Here is a 25,791-nt window from a genome sequence, read left to right as displayed (position 1 = left end):
TCTCCTTGCTGAGACAGTTTACACTCTCACTATTACTGTGAGAGTGTTTCTGTAGCAAATATTCTTCTCAAGATGAGAAGAAACTTCAATATTACCATCCATTTGTTATTGTGATTTAAATACAAACACACACAAGTTAATGCACATACACTGATGATATCTCAATTTATGGCGCCATTCTGGGGATGTCAAGATCGATATCTCTCGAGTGGTTCTCAGAAGGCCATAGGGTGACCCTCTGTAGGTACTTAAGCAGAGAGGAGGAATTGACCGCACTGTGACATGTCCCTAGGAACTATGTGTGCCTTGTCCCATAGTCAGACTGATGACTGACTATCTTGAAAACCACCATGGAACTTTTGGTTGGCAAATGATGGAGATCAAGTCAGGGTCAAAATCAGAAAACTAGATGGAGCTTCCAAGCTCCAGTGGAAGAGCAGATGGATTGAGAAAAAGAGCAAGGATGTCAGGAATATAAGGGCTTGGTCCACACTATGAGACACTGTGCCTGAACTAAGGGGATTTCAACTAATCCAGTGACCTGGGAATGAAAGAACATGGGATCAAACTGGAAGCTCTGAATGTGGCTGACAATTGGGGCAGACGGAGAAGCCAAAGATAATGGCACTTGCAATTGTCTGCATATCATACACTGGCTTTTTGTGATCAAATTTTTTGTGGATGCATACCTTGCTAAATCTGGATGGATGAAGGGTGGGCTTGGACTTCCCACAGCTCAAAGTACCCTGCCATCTCTTTGGACTAGTGTTTGAGTGGAGAGGTTTATTTGCGGAGCAAGAAGAATGTGGGAGGAGGAAGAGAAGTGGAAAGTTTGATAATTATTATTATGAAGTAATGGAAAAATCAATAGAAAATAACCAATGAGGACATTGGAGCTAGGGCAAAAAAACATTCATGTGAGTTGTTGACTCAGACCAAAAATTATTTTACAGAAAAAAAAAAACATAAAGGAGTTGAGTTACTTGGAAAATATGACTCAAGTAATTGGGAAGAAGATTGGGGTTTTTATTTTGGGTCTTCATGTATGAGCAGCATTTTAGGACCTGTATGCTGGATATTTCTGGGGGTTAGTAGGGAAGAAACCTGGCTAGGAGTAGTTTTATGACATAAGTAGAGCCTTGATGATGTCACAAAGCTTTGGTTGGGGGTGGCAATTCTGTTCCACATGAAGCACTGGTCTTCTGTGAAGGTGGGCTTACTATCTTCACGGTGGCTGAGGAGGTCAGTTCAGCTCTTGGGCTCCACAACTGTTCAACCGAATTTCCAGAAGTTGGAATCTAGAGAGCCAAGATATTTTCTTTTGGTAAATATGTTTAGGAAGCAACTAGGACCTCTGTAGTCAAAGAAAGGTTTCTTTCAAATCTGCTCTGGGTCCAAAATTTATGTCGTTAACAGCTCCTATATTTGATAGCTGGGGGACGGTTAATGTCAGGGATTCTCCCCACTCTATCTTTGCTAAAAATGTCCAATTCCTCAGTCCACTTAAATGGCAAAGATCCTCTTTGTCCATATGTGTTTTAAAAGATAATTATTTCTAATAGGTGCTGTTGCACAGAATAATGTTTCATTCTTTTGGCAGTTTGACTCACAGTACTCAATTCTCTAATGAAGATACAGAATATCTTTATGTAATCAACCTGGATCTGGATCAGGAGACACAATAGAGAGAGCCAGTGGACTGGAGTGCCATGACCTTTGGCAAGTGGTTATAGATCAGCCAACTAACCAGTAGCTTGAGTGGTAAGGAGAGGAGTGGCTGTTCTTTGAATTCTTTGCCATCTGTTCAGATATTTCTTTCTCACTTTAGGTATAGGCATAGCTTCCTCTCTCATTGATATAGTAAGTCAGGAAGTAGGTTTCTCAGTAGAGGTCAATTGCATTTTGCAGCAAGAATATGTCTCTGATACACATATACTGAGCTGTAGACAAGAGTTTGATAATTTTCCTATTAATTTCTTAAGAACATATTCCATTTAGGTATCCAAATCTATTCAGCCCTGCCTTTTTCACCTGCTCCAAAGTTATTCCTAAAAAGAGCCTTGACTTCACAACCTCACCTTCTTATCCTTGCAGGCACTTATGGTGGAGGAAACCACTTTGTGTCTGATTTAAACTGAAGAGTTCTTCCTATGCAGAGATTGGCAGCTATGAAGCCCAAGCACAGAAACAGAGCCAAGAGACAGTGGAACAGGAGTGCTGTGGCCTATCTCAGAAAGTCTCCCGCCATGATGAAGATGCCTCTTAGTATGAGTTGCATGCCACATCTCCAGAAGAAGAATGGGCCATCGCTCCAGAAGCAAAAACTTAGTAAGCCTTTTGAGGCCCTGGAGAATATTGTTGGCCGCAGAATTTCTCATGGCTGGAAGGAAGCCAATGAACCAGTCACCCATTGGAAAGCCATCATTCTAGATCAACTGCCAACATATCCCTCTCTCTATTTGTTGAAATATGATGGGATTGATTGTGTCTATGGCTTGGAGCTTCATAGTGATGAAAGGATTTTAAACCTGAAGATCCTGCCTAATAATGTGCCATTTCCTCAGGTGACAGACACTCATCTCTCAAACACCATAGTTGGCAGAGCAGTGAAACATACATTCATGGGCACAAATGGCTCTAAGAATGACTGGAACGGGATGGTCCTAGAAGAGGTACCAATCATGAAGTCCTGGATTTATATTACCTACAAGAAAGATCCGGTCTTGTACATTTACCACCTCCTGGATGACTACCTGGAAGGCAACCTCCACATCATGCCAGGCTCTAAGGAAGAGTGGAGTGGCGTGGTCCCAGATGAGGTGCAGACCATAACGACCTGTTTCTACATTGTCAACGAGAATGATCCGGTCCTGTACCTTTACCACCATCATGATGATTCCATTGAAGGCAACCTCCACATCACGCCTGAATGTCCTCCAGTAGAGGTGACTTTGGAATTAGGCAGGGATTCCTTGGAGGGCAAAAGAGTGCAGTGCAACAAAAAAGATGGAACCCAAGAGAAAGGTAAATTTATTTGCCAAGTTCCCAACAAACCTTCTGTGTATTTCATCAAGTTTGATAATGACTTCCATATCTATGTCTATGATTTGGTGAAGATCTGTTAAAGTGAAATTCTCAAATTTTGAGAAGCAGACTTAATGCTCTCTTTGGGAATGTGTTTTTTCAGAGATACCTCAGGTCTTCTATGAATCCTGGTATCTTTTCCAATGGATTATTCTTTCTCAAAGAATAAAAATTTGTTAACATGTTGTGTTATTTGGTCAATGATGGATTGTGTTTGGTGGATGGGGCATCACAGATATACATGCCTCAAAACAAAGCAGGATTTATGGTCTTTTCCCTTGGAGAGTAAAAGACTGGGGATGCGTGGTGTGGTAAAGGACAAGATGGTTGTCAAGGAAGCAGTGGAGAGGGGAAAAAAAATTGTATGATCTCGGGGCGGTATGAAGCTTGAGGGAAAACCATGTCAAATGGAAATATGTGACCGATATCAGCGTGAGGTATTGGGACTTAAGAGGATAAAGAGTAGATTAATCAGGAAGGGACACAAATGTATACTCAAAATCAGAGAAAATTAGGTTTCATTTGATGAATGGTTTAATTTGTACTGGTTGTAAGTCAAAGGATGTTTGATCTCCACTAGAGCATTTTGCTTAGTGAAAAGTGTCTCCGCTCATTTGCTCTTCTCCAGTAAGTTGGACATCAAGCTACCTACTTAGTTTTGCCAGAATTCTGTCTGCCACCTACTTTGTCATGCCTGGATTCGGTATGCCTTGAACTCTCATAGGTCTTATCCATGCCATCCAACCCTTGTCAGTTCATTTAAATAATTGCCCTGCCATATCTGGAAAACAGTGTTCCCTTTCATTGATCATGTTCTGTAGTACTTGGGCTATAAAACTCATGAACACACTCACCCACACACAGGATAAACATGTATATATGATGCCCACTAGTGTGTGACATGCACACATATGATGAGTGCACCGAACTCCATAATATCAGTAAAGTAGGGAATCCATGATGCTAGGTGGAGTCTGGCAAAGACCCCACACACCCATCAAACCGCCAAATACCAGTATGGTACTGATGTCTGACTCCCATCCTGTAAGGAATCTGCCATCCTGTAACTGGGCTATTTTTGGTTCCTTCATCTTAACAAACTTGGTTAAAATGTTAGAGTTGTCAAACTGGGAGTTAGGGTCCAGCATGTAGATCAGCTGTCCCAGGTCAGGTGATTTGGCTACAATTTGGGTGAGAAATTGTACCAGGGAATTCTGGTACACCCTCTCCTCTTCTTCTCCCTGTCCTCATCATAACTCTTGTGGGTGGGCCGGGAGAACAAAGAAGGTAAAATGGAATAAGCCTCCTCCTTAGTGGAAAACCTTGTCAATCCTTAATTTGACCTGACTCTCTGAGGGAATGCAGCACATTTTTTCCTACTAGGACTCCTCATTCATTGGTTCACTCATTTTCCAATGAATGATTGAATTCATCCATTCTTCCTTGTCTCTCTCTCTTCTTTCTTCCCTTCTTCCATTTCCCCCTTGATTGTAGAAATTTGAGCAGCAGGGCTGCATCCCCATGGGGCCGCCTTGTAAGGTTATGCTCCGAAATAACAACACAAAACTATTCATTTCAACACTGCCTGCCCCATTCTTTTCAGCCTCTTAACCCATGTCTAATAATGTATGTTGCAGCACGAGGGGCGCTTAGAAGGAAAGATTTAGCATGTCTGACCTGGTGGCTGGCTGTATCGCCATCTGCCTCAGAGTGCAGAGCTACCATTTCTGCCCATGGGAGAGGTGCATGGCATCTCTAAGCTCAATTCCTATTCCTCCCAGCATTCTCTTATGTTTATTCCACCCACCTATGTTCTAACCTTTCAGGCCAAACAGTTTCTTTATTTAATTAACCAATGACCTATACTCCATCATTACTTCTATTTCTGTTTAAACAAGAACGGAATCTTTAACTTTAACATAGCAAAATTACATATAACAAAACAGTTATCAAGCAAGAATTACAGTTACAATATTTATATCTATTTTATCTTTTATCATAACAATGGAAAACTATAACTATCTATCTATTTTTCAACTCCATCAGAGACTCCAGAATAATACAGTATTACCTAAGCAAACAAAAGGTAAGCCATTTTCAAACTCTAGAAATGACAGAGACATCTCGCTGCCTGGACAGTCACCCAAAGTTCCTCTGTACTATTGGTGTTTCCATTCTCAGCCTACAGGCCCATAGTTTCCAGCAGACATTTCCATGAAGCAGGAAATTTCAAAGGCAGTCACTATCTGCTTGTCTTGAAGAATGTTTTGCTGACCCTTTCCTGAATCAGGAACACGAAAAGATCATCTCGCCTTTAGGCAAGTTCAGTAGTCCTCTCTCTGAGTCTTTTCTGTGTACAGTTCATGCAACAATCCAGGCAAGAGCAGTTTCTTCCCCAAATGGCTATCAAACTCCCTAAGGATCCTCTTTGATGCCCATCTTTTTCCTGAAGTAGATATGTGCTGCCAAGAGTAGAGTGTCTCACTGTCATGAAAAACCCTAAGGTACTAAAACATTAAATAGCCTATTTTGTAGTCTAGAGAGATATGAATAATGCCTATCTGACTGAAATATATATATATCTATGTAGCTAGAAAATCTAACAAACATGACTACAAACTTGACTATTATTAATGATTATCCATTAATAACCTATATACATTATATTTTTAAATGAACTACACAATCACAATACCTTAATGAAGATCAAAAATGCATATACATATAACAAAATTGACCTAAAATCTCTATCAGTAAAGCAAAATCTATACTAATGCAAATATTCATATCTATATCACATCCCACTTTAAATGTAAAAGAATGGTTATAAGCCATATTTGGGAACGTGGGTGCAGTTTCTTCTCTCCAAAATGCTTCCTGCTGAATGGTGGCATCATTATTGATTTATCTCAGTTGGCAGTTGAGCGAAGCAATTTTTTAAAGGTGTTCACAGCAACCTTTAAGTAGGGCGTGGTCCATCCTACCATATTAGGATAGAGGCATCCACAGACTATCACCCTCTGTGAAAACAAAATAGAAACTCCTTTCCAAAGCATCATGTCCTTAGATCCAAATTTCACAGTCAAGGCATTTTCAAAATATCTATGTTGGATTATTTCAGCAGCTTTTATAAAGAAACATCTTTGAGCAGCTATTGCTACTGCCTCAAAATTCAAATGATTCAAAAAGAGCATAATAGCATACAATATCAAAATTCGCTGTGAATTTTCCATCTTTGTGCGCTTCAATTTAACCTCTATTTTGTTTATTTTTCCTTTTTATTTTTTGCCTTTTGAGACAGGTTCTCTGTATCTTTGACCTGGAATAACTCTGTATACCTGTCTGTCCTTGAAGTCTCAGAGATCTGCCTCTCTCTGCCTTTCAGGCATTGGGATTAAAGGTGTATGCTACTACACATTGAACTCATAAAGATCTGTTTGTCTCTGCCTTCAAGGCACTGGGTTAAAGGCGTGTGCTACCTCACCTTGAAGGTACAGAGGTCAATCTCCCTCTGCCTCCCATGTGTTGGGTTTACAGGTGTGTACTACCACACCCAACAACTCTCTTCCTTTTTTTAACTTTAAGAACTTCAAATTTTAGCCTGCACATATTTTTAACACACTGTAAATCATTTAAAAATTTTCTTTGTCTTTGAATCTCTCTTTACTCTATTTCTCTCTCTGTTTTTCTGACCACATGATTCTTTCATTTACCAAGCAATCTCAGTAGGACTAAAGCCGTGGCTTTGCTGGCCAGATGTAGCCCATTCCTTAGTTTTCTGCCATTCCAACCTTGTGGCTGAGGTACCGAACAGAGCCGCATTCAGTGCCACAAGTCTACAGTGTTTCAAGAACCCTGCCATCAAAGAGGCTGCAACAGACAACACTCAAGCCCTCTCTCTGTAGCTGGCCCTCTTTCCTCAAACAGTCAGAGTTTGCCCAGGCATGATGGCCCAGAAAGCCGGCATTTTAAAACAACACAGTTTTTTTCCTGCTACTGCTGAAAACATACAAGCATTCAGTTGGCTTTTATCAACAACATTTAACTGTTTTGTGGCAGGACCTCTTAAGGGCTGCAGGGTTTTGCAGCTGAAGCTGAGTCAGCAAGCCTCTTTTAGATGAGAGCCCTTGCTTTCTTCTAGCAAGCAGAGCAGACCGAGAAATCGCTGCTACCAAGAAAACATGCTTTACACTTTCCCAAGCTTTCTCAGGCTTTCAGTGGATTCAGTTGTCCACAAGGCTGCAAGCCATTCTGTATTTATTTGAGCAGCGCGACGGTGTCCCCAGCACCACGGCCGCATGAAGGTTATGCCTGAAATAAATACACAAAAACTGTATTCTTTTAAACACTGCTGGCACATTAGATTCAGCATTTTAACCCATTTCTAATAATCAGTGTAGTATAACGAGGTGCACCTACCAGGAAAAATTCAGCATGTCTGACATGGTGGCTGGCTGCATCGACATCTGCCTCAGAGAGCAGAGCTATGGCATCTGCCGGGGAGAGGGGAGCATGGCTTCTCTGAGCTCACTACCTCTTCCTCCCGGCATTCTATTTTGTTTACTCCACCTACCTATGTTCTAACCTATCAGCTGAAGCGGATTCTTTCTTTAATTAATCAATAAACTTCTTCTGTCACTTTATCCTTTCAACAGCTTGCCCATATAAATCTCCCATGTGTCTTCTGTTGTATAATCATTCATTTGTAAAGAACTTGCACTCTCAGGGGAGGATTTTTCTGACATCTCTGTGGATGGAGATCATATGAGGAAGATCAGATGAGCAACCATGACAACTCTAATGCTGTAGAGTTAGGTGGACCAGAGATTGATGGCTGACATTCCTGTGCTATGCATCAGATGCCCCTGAACTCTGGCCCTGTTGACAGACAGGCAGACATCAAGTTGGTCACATATACTTAACTCATTCGGGTTCACAGATACTGTAAATGGAGTTTTAATTCTTCTCCTAAACTAATAAAAAAACCAAGATTAGGAGAAGAGAAGAGCCTGAAGTAAGGCCTCAAAATGTGTCATTTTGCAAAGGAAAGGTTACCTGCCTCCATGTATGCTGTCTCCCTTTCTTAGTCAAATCCATCCTTCCAGTGTCTAGCTAACAGCTAACCATAGGATTGAACCCAACTGCCTTTAATTTCTGAAATAAGTGCTGTCCCCTTAAGGTCTCATAACGGCACAGGAAGGTTTGTAAGACTGTCCCAGCAACAATTTAAAGCAATTCTAGGACACCAAAGATGCAGCAAATTTGGTTAATTGGTAATATAGATCGTTCTGATGGGACAAAATAATTTAGAATTGAAAAAAAACAGATTGGTGTACTCACGATGAATTTATGTGATATGGCACACACAGGCTTCTGGTTCTGAATACTTCATGCTCGGTGGGTTTTGGAGATTGTCGTGACCCTGAACCTAGCTGGAGGCTTTGGGGCCTTGAAAGGACAAGACTTAATATTTCAGGACATCCTTGTACTTGGTCCCCACTGTTTACTGATTTCCTTACAGAGAATGAGCAGCCATCTACTCCTGCTGCCATGCCTTCCCCACATGAACAGAGAGAAGACCCTATACACACAGGTCGCTTGTATCACATGTGAAGGCATAAGTCACAAACAAACTCCCACAGCAGTTTAGAATTGTGATTAATAGAATGATGAGTTCTTGAAAGGGGAAAAACTTAGAGATCACAATCCCTTACAAAAGCCCTCTGCAGGATCAGAAAAGGAGCCTAGTAGCCGGAAGGGAAGCTCAAGCAAGAGATCAAGCTGAAGGTAGAAGTTGCTTTGTAAAAGAGAGAGAGACCACAACTCAATGGGCTGGTATCTCAGTGGCTATTCAGGAAACATCACAGAGAAAGGATCTGCTACATGCATGAGAGTCACAGATGAGAGTCACCCTTTAAGAAAAAAACCCATCAAAACTCCCAATAACATCATCAGCATTCAACCACATGTCTATGATTTCTTTGCCTTGCCTTTGATTGTGCAGTAAATGATGCTGATAGTTAATCTGTGCAATTAATGCAAATTTCCTTGTAACTGACTAGACAGAATTGACAGGTTATCTTAAACACAGCAGGGAGTCACTCTACGATGGAACTGGTTCATCATCACCTGTGTGACAGTGACATAATTGAGATCTTTCCTTTGTCTATAAATCTCATTATGTTCAACATGATATGTTGTCATACAGATTTCTTAGGGTTTTGTCCCACTGGTGGTTTCCTTGGTATGCTTACATAATTTTTTCCAGATCCAATCAGTTTTGACATGCACTCTCAGCTCCACGTCATTGTGTTCCCCTCATGTTCCAGTCCAGGCATTTTAGACCTCTTGTAACTGTTGTAAGAGTATCTCATGTTCCACCTAAATGATTTAGGGTTTTATTTAGGCTGGGTTTTATCTTCCATCACTGAGTTCATTGACATTCCTTGAGCGTAATTCCTGGGACACTGAGCCTAACTCCTGGGGGATTCCTCCAGTTATTTCTCCTTTCTTAGATAGTGTAAACTCTCACTATTACTTTGACAGTGTTTCTGTAGCAAATATTCTTCTCAAGATGAGAAGAAACTTCAATATTACAATCCATTTGTTATTGTGATTTAAATACACACACAAACACACACAAGTTAATGCACATACACTGATGATATCTCAATTTATGGGGCCATTCTGGGGATGTCAAGATCGATATCTCTTGAGTGGTTCTCAGAAGGCCATAGGGTGACCCTCTCTAGGTCCTTCAGCATGGAGGAGAAGTTGACCGCACTGTGACATGTCCCTAGGAACTATGTGTGCCTTGTCCCATAGTCAGATTGATGACTGACTATCTTGAAAACTGCCATGGAACTTTTGTTTGGCAAATGATGGAGATCAAGTCAGGGTCAAAATCAGAAACCTAGATGGAGCTTCCAAGCTCCAGTGGAAGAGAGATGGATGGAGAAAAAGAGCAAGGATGTCAGGAATATAAGGGCTTGGTCCACACTATGAGACACTGTGCCTGAACTAAGGGGATTTCAACTAATCCAGTGACCTGGGAATGAAAGAACATGGGATCAAACTGGAAGCTCTGAATGTGGCTGACAATTGGGGCAGACGGAGAAGCCAAAGATAATGGCACTTGCAATTGTCTGCATATCATACACTGGCTTTTTGTGATCATAATTTTTGTGGATGCATACCTTGCTAAATCTGGATGGATGAAGGGTGGGCTTGGACTTCCCACAGCTCAAAGTACCCTGCCCTCTATTTGGACTGGTGTTTGAGTGGAGAGGTTTATTTGCGGAGCAAGAAGAATGTGGGAGGAGGAAGAGAAGTGGAAAGTTTGATAATTATTATTATGAAGTAATGGAAAAATCAATAGAAAATAACCAATGAGGACATTGGAGCTAGGGAAAAAAACATTCATGTGAGTTGTTGACTCAGACGAAAAATTATTTTACAGAAAAAAAAAACACATAAATGGGTTGAGTTACTTGGAAAATATGACTCAAGTAATTGGGAAGAAGATTGGGGTTTTTATTTTTTGTCTTCATGGGACTGTATAAGCAGCATTTTAGGACCTGTATGCTGGATATTTCTGGGTGTTAGTAGGGATGAACCTGGCTAGAAGGAGTTTTATGACATAAGTAGAGCCTTGATGATGTCACAAAGCTTTGGTTGGGGGTGGCAACTCTGTTCCACATGAAGCACTGGTCTTCTGTGAAGGTGGGCTTACTATCTTCACGGTGGCTGAGGAGGTCAGTTCAGCTCTTGGGCTCCACAACTGTTCAACCGAATTTACAGAAGTTGGAATCTAGAGAGCCAAGATATTTTCTTTTTTTAAATATGTTTAGGAAGCAACTAGGACCTCTGTAGTCAAAGAAAGGTTTCTTTCAAATCTGCTCTGGGTCCAAAATTTATGTCGTTAACAGCTCCTATATTTGATAGCTGGGGGACGGTTAATGTCAGGTATTCTCCCCACTCTATCTTTGCTAAAAATGTCCAATTCCTCAGTCCACTTAAATGGCAAAGATCCTCTTTGTCCATATGTGTTTTAAAAGATAATTATTTCTAATAGGTGCTGGTGCACAGATTAATGTTTCTTTCTTTTGGCAGTTTGTCTCACAGTACTCACTTCTCTAATGAAGATACAGAATATCTTTATGTAATCACCCTGGATCTGGATCAGGAGACACAACAGAGAGATCCAGTGGACTGGAGTGCCATGACCTTGGGCAGGTGGTTATAGATCAGCCAACTAACCAGTAGCTTGAGTGGTAAGGAGAGGAGTGGCTGTTCTTTGAATTCTTTGACATCTGTTCAGATATTTCTTTCTCACTTTAGGTATAGGCATAGCTTCCTCTCTCATTGATATAGTAAGTCAGGAAGTAGGTTTCTCAGTAGAGGTCAATTGCATTTTGCAGCAGGAATATGTCTCTGATACACATATACTGAGCTGTAGACAAGAGTTTGATAATTTTCCTATTAATTTCTTAAGAACATATTCCATTTAGGTATCCAAATCTATTCAGCCCTGCCTTTTTCCCCTGCTCCAAAGTTATTCCTAAAAAGAGCCTTGACCTCACATCCTCACCTTCTTATCCTTGCAGGCACTTATGGTGGAGGAAACCACTTTGTGTCTGATTTAAACTGAAAAGTTCTTCCTATGCAGAGATTGGAAGCTATGAAGCCCAAGCACAGAAACAGAGCCAAGAGACAGTGGAACAGGAGTGCTGTGGCCTATCTCAGAAAGTCTCCCGCCATGATGAAGATGCCTCTTAATATGAGTTGCATGCCACATCTCCAGAAGAAGAATGGGCCATCGCTCCAGAAGCAAAAACTTAGTAAGCCTTTTGAGGCCCTGGAGAATATTGTTGGCCGCAGAATTTCTCATGGCTGGAAGGAAGCCAATGAACCAGTCACCCATTGGAAAGCCATCATTCTAGATCAACTGCCAACATATCCCTCTCTCTATTTGTAGAAATATGATGGAATTGATTGTGTCTATGGCTTGGAGCTTCATAGTGATGAAAGGATTTTAAACCTGAAGATCCTGCCTAATAATGTGCCATTTCCTCAGGTGACAGACACTCATCTCTCAAACACCATAGTTGGCAGAGCAGTGAAACATACATTCATGGGCACAAATGGCTCTAAGAATGACTGGAACGGAATGGTCCTAGAAGAGGTGCCAATCATGAAGACCTGGTTTTATATTACCTACAAGAAAGATCCGGTCTTGTACATTTACCACTTCCTGGATGACTACCTGGAAGGCAACCTCCACATCATGCCAGGCTCTAAGGAAGAGTGGAGTGGCGTGGTCCCAGATGAGGTGCAGACCATAAAGACCTGTTTCTACACTGTCAACGAGAATGATCCGGTCCTGTACCTTTACCACCATCATGATGATTCCATTGAAGGCAACCTCCACATCACGCCTGAATGTCCTCCAGTAGAGGTGACTTTGGAATTAGGCAGGGATTCCTTGGAGGGCAAAAGAGTACAGTACAACAAAAAAGATGGAACCCAAGAGATAGGTAAAATTATTTGCCAAGTTCCCAACAAACCTTCTGTGTATTTCATCAAGTTTGATAATGACTTCCATATCTATGTCTATGATTTGGTGAAGATCTGTTAAAGTGAAATTCTCAAATTTTGAGGGGCAGACTTAATGCTCTCTTTGGGAATGTGTTTTTTCCGAGATACCTCAGGTCTTCTATTAATCCTCGTATCTTTTCCAATGGATTATTCTTTCTCAAAGAATAAAAATTTGTTAACATGTTGTGTTATTTGGTCAATGATGGATTGTGTTTGGTGGATGGGGCATCACAGAAATACATGCCTCAAAACAAAGCAGGATTTATGGTCTTTTCCCCTTGGAGAGTAAAGGACTGCGGATGCGTGGTGTGGTAAAGGACAAGATGGCTGTCAAGGAAGCAGTGGAGAGGAGACAAAAAGTTGTATGATCTCGGGGCGGTATGAAGCTTGAGGGAAAACCATGTCAAATGGAAAGATGTGACCGATATCAGCGTGAGGTATTGGGACTTAAGAGGATAAAGAGTAGATTAATCAGGAAGGGACACATATGTATACTCAAAATCAGAGAAAATTAGGTTTCATTTGATGAATTGTTTAATTTGTACTGGCTGTAAGTCAAAGGATGTTTGATCTCCACTAGAGCATGTTGCTTAGTGAAAAGTGTCTCCGCTCAGTTGCTCTTCTCCAGTAAGTTGGACATCAAGCTACCTACTTAGTTTTGCCAGAATTCTGTCTGCCACCTACTTTGTCATGCATGGATTCGGTATGCCTTGAACTCTCATAGGTCTTATCCATGCCATCCAAATCTTGTCAGTTCGTTACATAATTGCCCTGCCATATCTGGAAAACAGTGTTCCCTTTCATTGATCATGTTCTTTAGAACTTGGGCTATAAAACTCATGAACACACTCACCCACACACAGGATAAACATGTACATATGATGCCCACTAGTGTGTGACTTGCACACATATGATGAATGCACCGAACTCCATAATATCAGTAAAGTAGGGAATCCATGATGCTAGGTGGAGTCTGGCAAAGACCCCACACACCCATCAAACCGCCAAATACCAGTATGGTACTGATGTCTGACTCCCATCCTGTAAGGAATCTGCCATCCTGTAACTGGGCTATTTTTGGTTCCTTCATCTTCACAAACTTGGTTAAAATATTAGAGTTGTCAAACTGGGAGTTAGGGTCCAGCATGTAGATAAGCTGTTCCAGGTCAGGTGATTCGGATACAATTTGGGTGAGAAATTTTACCAGGGAATTCTGGTACACCCTCTCCTCTTCTTCTCCCTGTCCTCATCATAACTCTTGTGGGTGGGCCTGGAGCACAAAGAAGGTAAAATGGAATAAGCCTCCTCCTTAGTGGAAAACCTTGTCAATCCTTAATTTGACCTGACTCTCTGAGGGAATGCAGCACATTTTTTCCTACTAGGCCTCCTCATTCATTGGTTCACTCATTTTTCCAATGAATGATTGAATTCATCCATTCTTCCTTGTCTCTCTCTCTTCTTTCTTCCCTTCTTCCATTTCCCCCTTGATTGTAGAAATTTGAGCAGCAGGGCTGCATCCCCATGGGGCCGCCTTGTAAGGTTATGCTCCGAAATAACAACACAAAACTATTCATTTCAACACTGCCTGCCCCATTATTTTCAGCCTCTTAAAACATGTCTAATAATGTATGTTGCAGCATGAGGTGCACTTAGAAGGAAAGATTTAGCATGTCTGACCTGGTGGCTGGCTGTATCGCCATCTGCCTCAGAGTGCAGAGCTACCATTTCTGCCCATGGCAGAGGTGCATGGCATCTCTAAGCTCAATTCCTATTCCTCCCAGCATCCTCTTATGTTTATTCCACCCACCTATGTTCTAACCTTGCAGGCCAAACAGTTTCTTTATTTAAATAACCAATGACCTATACTCCATCATTACTCCTATTTCTGTTTAAACAAGAACGGAATCTTTAACTTTAACATAGCAAAATTACATATAACAAAACAGTTATCAAGCAAGAATTACAGTTACAATATTTATATCTATTTTATCTTTTATCATAACAATGGAAAACTATAACTATCTATCTATTCTTCAACTCCATCAGAGACTCCAGAATAATACAGTATTACCTAAGCAAACAAAAAGTAAGCCATTTTCAAACTCTAGAAATGACAGAGACATCTCGCTGCCTGGACAGTCACCCAATGTTTCTCTGTACCGTTGGTGTTTCCATCCTCAGCCTACAGGCCCATAGTTTCCAGCAGACATTTCCATGAAGCAGGAAATTTCAAAGGCAGTCACTATCTGCTTGTCTTGAAGAATGTTTTGCTGACCCTTTCCTGAATCAGGAACACGAAAAGATCATCTCACCTTTAGGCAAGTGCAGTAGTCCTCTCTCTGAGTGTTTTCTGTGTACAGTTTATGCAACAATCCAGGCAAGAGCAGTTTCTTCCCCAAATGGCTATCAAACTCCATAAGGATCCTCTTTGATGCCCATCTTCTTCCTGAAGTAGATATGTGCTGCCAAGAGTAGAGTGTCTCACTGTCATGAAAAACCCTAAGGTACTAAAACATTAAATAGCCTATTTTGTAGTCTAGAGAGATATGAATAATGCCTATCTGACTGAAATATATATATATATCTTTGTAGCTAGAAAATCTAACAAACATGACTACAAACTTGACTATTATTAATGATTATCCATTAATAACCTATATACATTATATTTTTAAATGAACTACACAATCACAATACCTTAATTAAGATCAAAAATGCATATACATATAACAAAATTGACCTAAAATCTCTATCCGTAAAGCAAAATCTATACTAATGCAAATATTCATATCTATATCACATCCCACTTTAAATGTAAAAGAACGTTTGTAAGCTATATTTGGGAACGTGGGTGCAGTTTTTTCTCTCCAAAATGCTTCCTGCTGAATGGTGGCATCATTATTGATTTATCTCAGTTGGCAGTTGAGCGAAGCAATTTTTTAAAGGTGTTCACAGCAACCTTTAAGTAGGGCGTGGTCCATCCTACCATATTAGGATAGAGGCATCCACAGACTATCACCCTCTGTGAAAACAAAATAGAAACTCCTTTCCAAAGCATCATGTCCTTAGATCCAAATTTCAAAGTCAAGGCATTTTCAAAATATCTATGTTGGATTATTTCAGCAGCTTTTATAAAGAAACATCTTTGAGCAGCTATTGCTACTGCCTCAAAATTCAAATGATTCAAAAAGAGCATAATAGCATACAATATCATAATTCGCTGTGAATTTTCCATCTTTGTGCGCTTCAATTTAACCTCTATTTTGTTTATTTTTCCTTTTTATTTTTTGGCTTTTGAGACAGGTTCTCTGTATCTTTGACCTGGAATAACTCTGTATACCTGTCTGTCCTTGAAGTCTCAGAGATCTGTCTCTCTCTGCCTTTCAGGCATTGGGATGAAAGGTGTATGCTACTACACATTGAACTCACAAAGATCTGTTTGTCTCTGCCTTCAAGGCACTGGGTTAAAGGCGTGTGCTACCTCACCTTGAAGGTACAGAGGTCAGATTGCCCTCTGCCTCCCAGGTGTGTAGTACCACACCCAACAACTCTCTTCCTTTTTTTAACTTTAAGAACTTCAAATTTTAGCCTGCACAAATTTTTAACACACTGTAAATCATTTAAAAAATTTCTTTGTCTTGAATCTCTCTTTACTCTATTTCTCTCTCTGTTTTTTCTAACCACATGAGTCTTTCATTTACCAAGCAATCTCAGTAGGACTAAAGCCGTGGCTTTGCTGGCCAGATGTAGCCCATTCCTTAGCTTTCTGCCATTCCAACCTTGTGGCTGAGGTACCGAACAGAGCCGCATTCAGTGCCACAAGTCTACAGTGTTTCAAGGTCCTTGCCATCCAAGAGGCTGAAACAGACAACACTCAAGCCCTCTTTCTGTAGCTGGCCCTCCTTCCTCAAACAGTCAGAGTTCCCAGGCAGGATGGCCCAGAAAGACGGCATTTTAAAACAACACAGTTTTTTTTCCTGCTACTGCTGAAAACATACAAGCATTCAGTTGGCATTTATCAACAACATTTAACTGTTTTGTGGCAGGACCTCTTAAGGGCTGCAGGGTTTTGCAGCTGAAGCTGAGTCAGCAAGCCTCTTTTAGATGAGAGCCCTTGCTTTCTTCTAGCAAGCAGAGCAGACCAAGAAATCGCTGCTACCAAGAAAACATGCTTTACTCTTTCCCAAGCTTTCTCAGGCTTTCAGTGGATTCAGTTGTCCACAAGGCTGCAAGCCATTCTGTAGTTATTTGAGCAGCGAGGCTGTGTCCCCAGCACCAGGGCCGCAGGAAGGTTATGCCTGAAATAAATACACAAAAACTGTATTCTTTTAAACACTGCTGGCACATTAGATTCAGCATTTTAACCCATTTCTAATAATCAGTGTAGTATAACGAGGTGCACTTACCAGGAAAAATTCAGCATGTCTGACATGGTGGCTGGCTGCATCGACATCTGCCTCAGAGAGCAGAGCTCTATCATCTGCCGGGGAGAGGGGAGCATGGCTTCTCTGAGCTCACTACCTCTTCCTCCCGGCATTCTATTTTTTTACTCCACCTACCTATGTTCTAACCTATCAGCTGAAGCGGATTCTTTCTTTAATTAATCAATAAACTTCTTCTGTCACTTTATCCTTTCAACAGCTTGCCCATATAAATCTCCCATGTGTCTTCTGTTGTATAATCTTTCATTTGTAAAGAACTTGCACTCTCAGGGGAGGATTTTTCTGACATCTCTGTGGATGGAGATCATATGAGGAAGATAAGATGAGCAACCATGACAACTCTAATGCTGTAGAGTTAGGTGGACCAGAGATTGATGGCTGACATTCCTGTGCTATGCATCAGATGCCCCTGAACTCTGGCCCTGTTGACAGACAGGCAGACATCAAGTTGGTCACACATACTTAACTCATTCAGGTTCACAGATACTGTAAATGGAGTTTTAATTCTTCTCCTAAACTAATAAAAAAACCAAGATTAGGAGAAGAGAAGAGCCTGAAGTAAGGCCTCAAAATGGGTCATTTTGCAAAGGAAAGGTTACCTGCCTCCATGTATGCTGTCTCCCTTTCTTAGTCAAATCCATCCTTCCAGTGTCTAGCTAAAAGCTAACCATAGGATTGAACCCAACTGCCTTTAATTTCTGAAATAAGTGCTGTCCCCTTAAGGTCTCATAACAGCACAGGAAGGTTTGTAAGACTGTCCCAGCAACAATTTAAAGCAATTCTAGGACACCAAAGATGCAGCAAATTTGGTTAATTGGTAATATAGATCGTTCTGATGGGACAAAATAATTTAGAATTGAAAAAAAAACAGATTGGTGTACTCACGATGAATTTACGTGATATGGCACACACAGGCTTCTGGTTCTGAATACTTCATGCTCGGTGGGTTTTGGAGATTGTCGTGACCCTGAACCTAGCTGGAGGCTTTGGGGCCTTGAAAGAACAAGACTTAATATTTCAGGACATCCTTGTACTTGGTGCCCACTGTTTACTGATTTCCTTACAGAGAATGCGCAGCCATCTACTCCTGCTGCCATGCCTTCCCCACATGAACAGAGAGAAGACCCTATACACACAGGTCGCTTGTATCACATGTGAAGGCATAAGTCACAAACAAACTCCCGCAGCAGTTTAGAATTGTGATTAATAGAATGATTAGTTCTTGAAAGGGGAAAAACTTAGAGATCACAATCCCTTACAAAAGCCCTCTGCAGGATCAGAAAAGGAGCCTAATAGCCGGAAGGGAAGCTCAAGCAAGAGATCAAGCTGAAGGTAGAAGTTGCTTTTTAAAAGAGAGAGAGACCACAACTCAATGGGCTGGTATCTCAGTGGCTATTCAGGAAACATCACAGAGAAAGGATCTGCTTCATGCATGAGAGTCACCGATGATTTCCCTTTAAGAAAAAAACCCATCAAAACTTCCAATAACATCATCAGCATTCAACAACATGTCTATGATTTCTTTGCCTTGCCTTTGATTGTGCAGTAAATGATGCTGTTAGTTAATCTGTGCAATTAATGCAAATTTCCTTGTAACTGACTAGACAGAATAGACAGGTTATCTTAAACACAGCAGGGAGTCACTCTACGATGGAACTGGTTCATCATCACCTGTGTGACAGTGACATAATTGAGATCTTTCCTTTATCTATAAATCTCATTATGTTCAACATGATATGTTGTCATACAGATTTCTTAGGGTTTTGTCCCACTGGTGGTTTCCTTGGTATGCTTACATAATTTTTGCCAGATCCAATCAGTTTTGCCATGCACTCTCAGCTCCACGTCATTCTACTCCTTTTATGTTCCAGTCCAGGCATTTTAGACCTCTTGTAACTGTTGTAAGAGTATCTCATGTTCCACCTAAATGATTTAGGGTTTTATTTAGGCTGGGTTTTATCTTCCATCACTGAGTTCATTGACTTTCCTTGGGCGTAATTCCTGGGACACTGAGCCTAACTCCTGGGGGATTCCTCCAGTTATTTCTCCTTTCTTAGATAGTTTACACTCTCACTATTACTGTGAGAGTGTTTCTGTAGCAAATATTCTTCTCAAGATGAGAAGAAACTTCAATATTACAATCCATTTGTTATTGTGATTTAAATACACACACACAAACACACACAAGTTAATGCACATACACTGATGATATCTCAATTTATGGGGCCATTCTGGGATGTCAAGATCGATATCCCTCGATTGGTTCTCAGAAGGCCATAGGGTGACCCTCTGTAGGTACTTAAGCAGGGAGGAGAAGTTGACCGCACTGTGACATGTCCCTAAGAACTATGTGTGCCTTGTCCCATAGTCAGACTGATGACTGACTATCTTTAAAACCACCATGGAACTCTTGTTTGGCAAATGATGGAGATCAAGTCAGGGTCAAAATCAGAAAACTAGATGGAGCTTCCAAGCTCCAGTGGAAGAGCAGATGGATGGAGAAAAAGAGCAAGGATGTCAGGAATATAAGGGCTTGGTCCACACTATGAGACACTGTGACTGAACTAAGGGGATTTCAACTAATCCAGTGACCTGGGAATGAAAGAACATGGGATCAAACCGGAAGCTCTGAATGTGGCTGACAATTGGGGCAGACGAAGAAGCCAAAGATAATGGCACTTGCAATTGTCTGCATATCATACACTGGCTTTTTGTGATCATATTTTTTGTGGATGCATACCTTGCTAAATCAGGATGGATGAAGGGTGTGCTTGGACTTCCCACAGCTCATAGTACCCTGCCCTCTATTTGGACTGGTGTTTGAGTGGAGAGGTTTATTTGCGGAGCAAGACAATGTGGGAGGAGGAAGAGAAGTGGAAAGTTTGATTATTATTATTATGGAGTAATGGAAAAATCAATAGATAATAACCAATGAGGACATTGCAGCTAGGAAAAAAAAAACATTCATGTGAGTTGTTGACTCAGACCAAAAATTATTATACAGAAAAAAAAAAACACATAAAGGTGTTGAGTTACTTGGAAAATATGACTCAAGTAATTGGGAAGAAGATTGGGGTTTTTATTTTGGGTCTTCATGGCGCTGTATGAGCAGCATTTTAGGACCTGTATGCTGGATATTTCTGGGGGTTAGTAGGGAAGAAACCTGGCTAGGAGGAGTTTTATGACATAAGTAGAGCCTTGATGATGTCACAAAGCTTTGGTTGGGGTGGCAACTCTGTTCCACATGAAGCACTGGTCTTCTGTGAAGGTGGGCTTACTATCTTCACGGTGGCTGAGGAGGTCAGTTCAGCTCTTGGGCTCCACAACTGTTCAACCGAATTTCCAGAAGTTGGAATCTAGAGAGCCAAGATATTTTCTTTTGGTAAATATGTTTAGGAAGCAACTAGGACCTCTGTAGTCAAAGAAAGGTTTCTTTCAAATCTGCTATGGGTCCAAAATTTATGTCGTTAACAGCTTCTATATTTGATAGCTGGGGGACGGTTAATGTCAGGTATTCTCCCCACTCTATCTTTGCTAAAAATGTCCAATTCCTCAGTCCACTTAAATGGCAAAGATCCTCTTTGTCCATATGTGTTTTAAAAGATAATTATTTCTAATAGGTGCTGTTGCACAGATTAATGTTTCTTTCTTTTGGCAGTTTTTCTCACATTACTCATTTCTCTAATGAAGATACAGAATATCTTTATGTAATCAACCTGGATCTGGATCAGGAGACACAATAGAGAGAGCCAGTGGACTGGAGTGCCATGACCTTGGGCAGGTGGTTATAGATCAGCCAACTAACCAGTAGCTTGAGTGGTAAGGAGAGGAGTGGCTGTTCTTTGAATTCTTTGCCATCTGTTCAGATATTTCTTTCTCACTTTAATTAGGCATAGCTTCCTCTCTCATTGATATAGTAAGTCAGGAATTAGGTTTCTCAGTAGAGGTCAATTGCATTTTGCAGCAGGAATATGTCTCTGATACACATATACTGAGCTGTAGACAAGAGTTTGATAATTTTCCTATTAATTTCTTAAGAACATATTCCATTTAGGTATCCAAATCTATTCAGCCCTGCCTTTTTCACTTGCTCCAAAGTTATTCCTAAAAAGAGCCTTGACCTCACATCCTCACCTTCTTATCCTTGCAGGCACTTATGGTGGAGGAAACCACTTTGTGTCTGATTTAAACTGAAGAGTTCTTCCCATGCAGAGATTGGCAGCTATGAAGCCCAAGCACAGAAACAGAGCCAAGAGACAGTGGGACAGGAGTGCTGTGGCCTATCTCAGAAAGTCTCCCGCCAAGATGAAGATGCCTCTTAGTATGAGTGGCATGCCACATCTCCAGAAGAAGAATGGGCCATCGCTCCAGAAGCTAAAACTTAGTAAGCCTTTTGAGGCCCTGGAGAATATTGTTGGCCGCAGAATTTCTCATGGCTGGAAGGAAGCCAATGAACCAGTCACCCATTGGAAAGCCATCATTTTTGATCAACTGCCAACATATCCCTCTCTCTTTGTTGAAATATGATGGGATTGATTGTGTCTATGGCTTGGAGCTTCATAGTGATGAAAGGATTTTAAACCTGAAGATCCTGCCTAATAATGTGCCATTTCCTCAGGTGACAGACACTCATCTCTCAAACACCATAGTTGGCAGAGCAGTGAAACATACATTCATGGACACAAATGGCTCTAAGAATGACTGGAACGGGATGGTCCTAGAAGAGGTGCCAATCATGAAGACCTGGTTTTATATTACCTACAAGAAAGATCCGGTCTTGTACATTTACCACCTCCTGGATGACTACCTGGAAGGCAACCTCCACATCATGCCAGGCTCTAAGGAAGAGTGGAGTGGCGTGGTCCCAGATGAGCTGCAGACCATAACGACCTGTTTCTACATTGTCAACGAGAATGATCCGGTCCTGTACCTTTACCACCATCATGGTGATTCCATTGAAGGCAACCTCCACCTCACGCCTGAATTTCCTCCAGTAGAGGTGACTTTGGAATTAGGCAGGGATTCCTTGGAGGGCAAAAGAGTGCAGTACAACAAAAAAGATGGAACCCAAGAGATAGGTAAAATTATTTGCCAAGTTCCCAACAAACCTTCTGTGTATTTCATCAAGTTTGATAATGACTTCCATATCTATGTCTATGATTTGGTGAAGATCTCTTAAAGTGAAATTCTCAATTTCTGAGGGGCAGACTTAAATCTCTCTTTATGAATGTGTTTTTTCAGAGATACTTCAGGTCTTCTATGAATCCTGGTATCTTTTCTAATGGATTATTCTTTCTCAAAGAATAAAAATTTGTTAACATGTTGTGTTATTTGGTCAATGATGGATTGTGTTTGGTGGATGGGGCATCACAGAAATACATGCCTCAAAACAAAGCAGGATTTATGGTCTTTTCCCCTTGGAGAGTAAAGGTTGAGGATGCGTGGTGTGGTAAAGGACAAGATGGCTGTCAAGGAAGCAGTGGAGAGGGGACAAAAAGTTGTATGATCTCGGGGCGGTATGAAGCTTGAGGGAAAACCATGTGAAATGGAAAGATGTGACCGCTATCAGCGTGAGGTATTGGGACTTAAGAAGATAAAGAGTAGATTAATCAGGAAGGGACACAAATGTATACTCAAAATAAGAGAAAATTAGGTTTCATTTGATGAATGGTTTAATTTGTACTGGCTGTAAGTCAAAGGATGTTTGATCTCCACTAGAGCATGTTGCTTAGTGAAAAGTGTCTCCGCTCAGTTGCTCTTCTCCAGTAAGTTGGACATCAAGCTACCTACTTAGTTTTGCCAGAATTCTGTCTGCCACCTACTTTGTCATGACTGGATTCGGTATGCCTTGAACTCTCATAGGTCTTATCCATGCCATCCAACCTTTGTCAGTTCATTTAAATAATTGCCCTGCCATATCTGGAAAACAGTGTTCCCTTTCATTGATCATGTTCTGTAGTACTTGGGCTATAAAACTCATGAACACACTCACCCACACACAGGATAAACATGTATATATGATGCCCACTAGTGTGTGACATGCACACATATGATGAATGCACCGAACTCCATAATATCAGTAAAGTAGGGAATCCATGATGCTAGGTGGAGTCTGGCAAAGACCCCACACACCCATCAAACCGCCAAACACCAGTATGGTACTGATGTCTGACTCCCATCCTGTAAGGAACCTGCCATCCTGTAACTGGGCTATTTTTGGTTCCTTCATCTTCACAAACTTGGTTAAAATATTAGAGTTGTCAAACTGGGAGTTAGGGTCCAGCATGTAGATAAGCTGTCCCAGGTCAGGTGATTTGGCTACAATTTGGGTGAGAAATTGTACCAGGGAATTCTGGTACACACACTCCTCTTCTTCTCCCTGTCCTCATCATCACTCTTGTGGGTGGGCCTGGAGCACAAAGAAGGTAAAATGGAATAAGCCTCCTCCTTAGTGGAAAACCTTGTCAATCCTTAATTTGACCTGACTCTCTGAGGGAATGCAGCACATTTTTTCCTACTAGGTCTCCTCATTCATTGGTTCACTCATTTTTCCAACGAATGATTGAATTCATCCATTCTTCCTTGTCTCTCTCTCTTCTTTCTTCCCTTCTTCCATTTCCCCCTTGATTGTAGAAATTTGAGCAGCAGGGCTGCATCCCCACGGGGCCGCCTTGTAAGGTTATGCTCCGAAATAACAACACAAAACTATTCATTTCAACACTGCCTGCCCCATTATTTTAGGCCTCTTAACCCATGTCTAATAATGTATGTTGCAGCACGAGGTGTGCTTACAAGGAAAGATTTAGCATGTCTGACCTGGTGGATGGCTGTATCGCCATCTGCCTCAGAGTGCAGAGCTACCATTTCTGCCCATGGCAGAGGTGCATGGCATCTCTAAGCTCAATTCCTATTCCTCCCAGCATTCTCTTATGTTTATTCCACCCACCTATGTTCTAACCTTTCAGGCCAAACAGTTTCTTTATTTAATTAACCAATGACCTATACTCCACCATTACTCCTATTTCTGTTTAAACAAGAACGGAATCTTTCACTTTAACATAGCAAAATTACATATAACAAAACAGTTATCAAGCAAGAATTACAGTTACAACATTTATATCTATTTTACCTTTTATCATAACAATGGAAAACTATAACTATCTATCTCTTCTTCAACTCCATCAGGGACTCCAGAATAATACAGTATTACCTAAGCAAACAAAAAGTAAGCCATTTTCAAACTCTAGAAATGACAGAGACATCTCGCTGCCTGGTCAGTCCCCCAAAGTTCCTCTGTACCGTTGGAGTTTCCATCCTCAGCCTACAGGCCCATAGTTTCCAGCAGACATTTCCATGAAGCAGGAAATTTCAAAGGCAGTCACTATCTGCTTGTCTTGAAGAATGTTTTGCTGACCCTTTCCTGAATCAGGAACACGAAAAGATCATCTCGCCTTTAGGCGAGTTCAGTAGTCCTCTCTCTGAGTGTTTTCTGTGTACAGTTTATGCAACAATCCAGGCAAGAGCAGTTTCTTCCCCAAATGGCTATCAAACTCCATAAGGATCCTCTTTGATGCCCATCTTCTTCCTGAAGTAGATATGTGCTGCCAAGAGTAGAGTGTCTCACTGTCATGAAAAACCCTAAGGTACTAAAACATTAAATAGCCTATTTTGTAGTCTAGAGAGATATGAATAATGCCTATCTAACTGAAATATATATATCTATGTAGCTAGAAAATCTAACTAACATGACTACAAACTTGACTATTATTAATGATTATCCATTAATAACCTATATACATTATATTTTTAAATGAACTACACAATCACAATACCTTAATTAAGATCAAAAATGCATATACATGTAACAAAATTGACCTAAAATCTCTATCAGTAAAGCAAAATCTATACTAATGCAAATATTCATATCTATATCACATCCCACTTTAAATGTAAAAGAACGTTTATAAGCCATATTTGGGAATGTGGGTGCAGTTTTTCTCTCCAAAATGCTTCCTGCTGAATGGTGGCATCATTATTGATTTATATCAGTTGGCAGTTGAGCGAAGCAAATTTTTAAAGGTGTTCACAGCAACCTTTAAGTAGGGCGTGGTCCATCCTACCATATTAGGATAGAGGCATCCACAGACTATCACCCTCTGTGAAAACAAAATAGAAACTCCTTTCCAAAGCATCATGTCCTTAGATCCACATTTCACAGTCAAGGCATTTTCAAAATATCTATGTTGGATTATTTCAGCAGCTTTTATAAAGAAACATCTTTGAGCAGCTATAGCTACTGCCTCAAAATTCAAATGATTCAAAAAGAGCATAATAGCATACAATATCAAAATTCGCTGTGAATTTTCCATCTTTGTGCGCTTCAATTTAACCTCTATTTTGTTTATTTTTCCTTTTTATTTTTTGCCTTTTGAGACAGGTTCTCTGTATCTTTGACCTGGAATAACTCTGTATACCTGTCTCTCCTTGAAGTCTCAGAGATCTGCCTCTCTCTGCCTTTCAGGCATTGGGATTAAAGGTGTATGCTACTACACATTGAACTCACAAAGATCTGTTTGTCTCTGCCTTCAAGGCACTGGGATTAAAGGCGTGTGCTACCTCACCTTGAAGGTACAGAGGTCAATCTCCCTCTGCCTCCCATATGTTGGGT

This window comes from Microtus pennsylvanicus, chromosome Y (assembly GCF_037038515.1).
Source record: "Microtus pennsylvanicus isolate mMicPen1 chromosome Y, mMicPen1.hap1, whole genome shotgun sequence".
Taxonomy (NCBI): Eukaryota; Metazoa; Chordata; class Mammalia; order Rodentia; family Cricetidae; genus Microtus; species Microtus pennsylvanicus.
The sequence above is the reverse complement of the archived record's forward strand: the minus strand, read 5'-3'. Positions refer to the sequence as shown.